The sequence below is a fragment of the Simochromis diagramma genome, unplaced genomic scaffold, assembly GCF_900408965.1.
Source record: "Simochromis diagramma unplaced genomic scaffold, fSimDia1.1 OVJJ01000025.1, whole genome shotgun sequence".
NCBI lineage: Eukaryota > Metazoa > Chordata > Actinopteri > Cichliformes > Cichlidae > Simochromis > Simochromis diagramma.
In genome coordinates this window covers 631-5986 of record NW_024386767.1, presented here as the reverse complement: position 1 = coordinate 5986, position 5356 = coordinate 631, and the positions used below count along the sequence as shown (strand labels likewise).

Genomic DNA, 5356 nt, shown 5'->3' with positions numbered 1-5356 from the left:
ATGTTATAGTATCACTACTAAGTGGAGGAATTTCTGTTATGTTATAGTATATGTGCTGAATATAGTATATGTGCCAAATCATAGTATTCATCCCAAATCATAGTATTTATGCCAAATTACAGTATTTCTGCTAAAACGCAGAAATAGTACCTTTTAGCAGGAATTTCTACCAAAAGATAGTACTTCTGCTAAATCAGAGTATTTCTGCCAAATCAGAGTATTTCTGCCAAATCATAGTATTTGTACTGAAACATAGTACTTGTGCCAAATCATAGTATTTGTACTAAATGATAGTACTTGTGCCAAATCATAGTATTTGTGCCAAAGCATCGTATTTGTATGGAGTCATAGTATTTCTTCTAAATCATAGTATTTCAATCAAATCTCAGTAGTTGTTGTTAAAACGCAGTATTATTGCCAAATCATAGTATTTGTACCCAATCATAGTATTTCTGCTAAATCATAGCATTTGTGCCAAATCACTGGTATTTGTGCAAAAACATAGTATGTCTGCAAAACCATAGTATATCTCTTATGTTATAGTATTACTACTAAGGCATAGTATTTCTGCCAAATCATAGTATTTGTACTAAATCATAGTACTTGTGCCAAATCATAGTATTTGTTGCACATCATAGTATTGGAACCAAAACATAGTATTTGTCCCAAAGCATCGTATTTGTATGGAGTAATAGTATTTCTTCTAAATCATAGTATTTCAATCAAATCTTAGTAGTTGTGTTAAAATGCAGTATTATTGCCAAATCATAGTATTTGTACCCAATCATAGGCATTTTTGCCAAATCGTGGTATTTGTGCCCAATTAATAATTCTGTTATGTTATAGTATTACTACTAAGTCGTAGAATATCTGTTATGTTATAGTGTATCTGCGGAATATAGTATGTGTGCCAAATCGTAGTATTTATACCAAATCACAGTATTTGTGCTAAAACATAGTATTTCTGCCATATTGTGGTATTTGTGCAAGAACATTGAACTGTTATGTTATAGTATTACTACTAAGTCATAGTATTTCTGCGTTGTTATAGTATTTGTGCTAAAACGTAGTATCTCTGCCAAGTCATAGAATTACTGCAATTTCATAGTTTTTTTAGGAAATCTGTTATGTTATAGTATTACTACTAAGTCATAGTATTTCTGCCAAATCATAGTATTTGTGCCAAAGTATCGTATTTGTATGGAGTCATAGTATTTCTTCTAAATCATAGTATTTCAATCAAATCTCAGTAGTTGTTGTTAAAACGCAGTATTATTGCCAAATCATAGTATTTCTACCCAATCATAGTATTTTTGCCTTGTCATCGTATTTGTGCTGAATCATGGTATTTTTGCCAAATCGTGGTATTTGTGCCCAATTAATAATTCTGTTATGTTATAGTATTACTACTAAGTCGTAGAATATCTGTTATGTTATAGTGTATCTGCGGAATATAGTATGTGTGCCAAATCATAGTATTTATACCAAATCACAGTATTTGTGCTAAAACATAGTATTTCTGCCATATTGTGGTATTTGTGCAAGAACATTGAACTGTTATGTTATAGTATTACTACTAAGTCATAGTATTTCTGCCAAATCATAGTATTTGTGTGAATTTGTATACTGTAATTTCACTGTATTATGTGATGGCTAAGTAGGGGGCTGACTGTTTACTAAATGCATCAGTGTAAATAGGTCATCTCTTATGTTGGAGTGCCCTCTTGTGGCGCCTTTTGGGTAGTGCCTTAGTAAACGTGAACCCTGTAAGAAGTGGTATCAGACTGATTTGTAGTGGAGGAATTTGTTGCCAGTTTTCTTAATCTTTAATCTGTATGCATGTTGTAATGCATACCCTGTTTTTAATCATAGAAACCACACCATATCACCTCTCCACATCCTCCTACTGTATGCCATACCTCCCTGTACCATAGGGCATTAAACTCCACCTGTGGTAATCTAATCCCTGGATGTCAGCCTCTCTTTCTGACCGAGGATAACAGTCTATGGCAGAAATACATACAAGTACACAGCCTGATGAAGCAGACAGAAGCAGTACCTCTGATTGGTTCAGCATTTTCACCTCTTATCAGCACAAATCTCAGCCTCTTCTGCTGTTTTCATTAGAATTTTAAGCTTTTCCACCTTTTTTCAGTTACGTGAGAACCAGTTTGGCTCAATGAGTAGCTGAAAAATATCAGCCTCTTCTGCTGTTTTAGCAGGATTTCAGAGTTCAGCTTTTTCACTTGTTTTAAGCACAAATTTCAGTTTCTTTACCTCATTTCACAACAAAGTTCTTCCTCTTCACCTCTTTTCTGCTAATTTGAGCTTCTGCTCCACAGTGCACATTTTCCCTCTCATCATATTTTTCCTTGTGACCAGAACTCATTTGGCTCAGAGGGTAGGGCAGCTGCCGTGAGACCCGGTGGCAGAGGTTCGAATCCTACCTGTGACAGTTGCTACACATGTTCCCTGCTTGCATGCACTCTGCTTTCTTGACACTCTCCAGTGTGTCATTACACATACAGCCATCTTCAGCAAGCACTTCTGCTTCTACACCTCTTTTCAGCTCATCTTTTTGCTTCTTTACCTCTTTTCAGCAGAAATTCTTCTGATTCACCTCTTTTCTGCCAAATGTTTAGCCTTTTCACCTCTTATCAGCACAATTCTAAGCAGCTTCTGCTAATTTCACCAGAATTGTCAGTCTCTCCACCTCTTCGTGGTGAGAAAGAGTGTGGCGCAGTGAGTTATGTACCTGCCTTGAGTACCAGAAGGGCCAGGTTCGAATCCTCCTCAGGGCAACATTTTTTTTTTCAACTTTTTCAGCTTTTTTCAGCAGACATCTTCAGCGTGAAGGCATCCACACAGCATTTTCGCAGGAAATGCAAATTTTTCTAGTTATTATTATTTTCCTTTTTCAGCCTGAAATTTTCGCGCGTAACTCATCCCACAGTTTTGACACAAGCTTCATATATGTTATATCATTTTGTGCGGCTGGATCAGGAATGGTGTGCTATGACTTTTGGTGTTTATTACTTCTATAGTTTTTTAAATATGAATATTTTAATGCAAGTTTTTTCCCATTGAAATGAATGGGACGGAAAGTGAAACTTAACTTGAAACGAAAGTGAAACTTAATTTGTGGAGTGTTGGCTCACTCACTTCATTTGTGGTGTGTTGGCTCACTCTAGTGGTATGCCAGCAGTAGTACGGCCTGTCTACCCTTATTTGGATTTTTTTTTTGGAGCCGTATGAATGGCAAACTACACTCATTGGCAGCGGCATAGGCACACTTAAAATTTCTTCAGAAATTTTCGCTTTCTAGTTATTATTTTCCTTTTTCAGCCTGAAATTTTCGCACGTAACTCATCCCACAGTTTTGACACAAGCTTCATATATGTTATATCATTTTGTGCGGCTGGATCAGGAATGGTGTGCTATGACTTTTGGTGTTTATTACTTCTATAGTTTTTTAAATATGAATATTTTAATGCTAGTTTTTTCCCATTGAAATGAATGGGAAGTAAAAATGAAACTTATCCTGTTGAAACTTCATTTGTGGTGTGTTGGCTCACTCTAGTGGTATGTCGGGAGTAGTACGGCCTGTCTACCCTTATTTGGATTAACGCAATGACGACACTATCAACGGCGCGCGTCTCTCCGCCCCTCCTCCGGGTTTGAATTTGACCTTAGAAGTGACTTCCACGCGTCTCTTCGCCTCCGGTTTGAAATTGACCTTTGAACGTGATTTTCTGAAGTGTTCGGTAAGACAGCGTAAGCTTTGACAAGGTAAGTCCATATCTCTCCCTCTGTTTGAAATTTAGCTTTGAAAGTGATTTTTTATGCCTGTCTGGGCGATTTCTTTGTCGTGGTCATGTTCGGCACACTGCTAAAGCTAGCTAGCGGATATTGAGCATAGGTAAGCCTCTCCGGCTTGAAATGACTTTGAAAGTGATTTTCTGTGTCTGGACGCTGATATCTACAAAATGATGGTGTGGTTAGCACTTGGATGTCACTTTATTCCAGAGGTATCATTTGTAATTAAAACTTTTAAGAAGCGAAGTGATTTTTTTTTTGTATGTGTATCTTGGCGATCGCATTTCACGCCCTTTGTCTCGGTGGTGGCTAGCTAGCGGATATTGAGCATAGGTAAGCCTCTCCGGCTTGAAAATGACTTTGAAAGTGATTTTCTGTGTCTGGACGCTGATATCTACAAAATGATTGTGTGGTTAGCACTTGGATGTCACTTTATTCCAGAGGTATCGTTTGTAATTAAAACTTTTAAGTGGCGACTGTCGCCGCGTCCAAAACAATAGCTTCGTTGTAGCCGCGTTTCACACCTCTTTTTCTGTTTTTATAAGGCGTTAACTACAGCAGCCTTTAACACCTCAACTCTTGCTTCAGCCAAGGTAAGTGCCCCCCTTATATTTTCTATGTGTGTGTTCAGCTGATATCTAGAAAATTGGTGTGTTTAGCGCTGGATGCCATTTTATTCCAGAGCCGTTGTTTGTAATTAAAACAAAGAGACAAAGAGGAACTTTACTGTTTGGAAGGGAGTAAAGTTCCTCTTTGTCTCTCAGTGGGACATTTCAACCATACAGTACAAGGCTACATTTCAGCTTTACAAGCCAATCAGTTGCTAATTGTTCTTGTGAGATTTGTTTGCAAAGTTTAAGGTGTTAAATAGGAGCTGTGACCATCTGGGTCTGCTTGCTGCTGGCATTTTGCCAGAGCCCCAGCAACAAGACCGCCTCCCAGCAACGAGACTGCCTGTCAGCCTTGCAAGGTACCCAATATTCCAATTACTCTATAACAAAACTGTTGTGGGCAACAAGACTGTCTCCTAGGTTTGCAAGCCAATCACTTTGCCAAATGTTCTTGTAAGATTTGTTTGGAAAGTTTAAGGTGTTAAGTAGGAGCTGTGAACATCTGGGTTTGCTTGCTGCTGCATTCTACCAGCGCCCCAGCAAACACACTGCCTCCCAGCTTTGCAAGGTAATTACTTTCCCAATTGCCGTACACCAAAACGGAGTAATTGTCGTGGTCAACAAATCTGCCTCCCAACTTTCAAGGTAATCACTTTCCCAATTACAATATACAAACTGTTATGGAACTTTACTTAACAAGCCTTAAGACGGGTAGTGACACTATCAATATGTCTATTTAAAAGAAAAGAGATTTTTTTTTATTTTTTTTTTTGGTTCTTGTAGTCATCTTGTGTATCAGAGGGTTAAAATAAAAAAAATTGCTGGTATACATCAGAATTTTTGATTCATTTACTGTTTGTCGATTTACTGCATTGTAAAGTCTTTTGGCTACCGATGCAGCGACCTGGTTATTATGCTTGACTTAACAT

The 5356-nt window shown here is 37.6% G+C and overlaps 1 long non-coding RNA gene across 1 annotated transcript; it reads left to right on the top strand.

The window, feature by feature from the left end:
• Positions 1 to 484: 484 nt before the first annotated feature.
• On the top strand, positions 485 to 2505 carry LOC120736555. The gene is made up of 2 exons (XR_005696533.1): positions 485 to 751; positions 791 to 2505. It is a non-coding gene; the product is annotated as an uncharacterized LOC120736555 (long non-coding RNA).
• The last annotated feature ends 2851 nt before the right edge of the window (positions 2506 to 5356 follow it).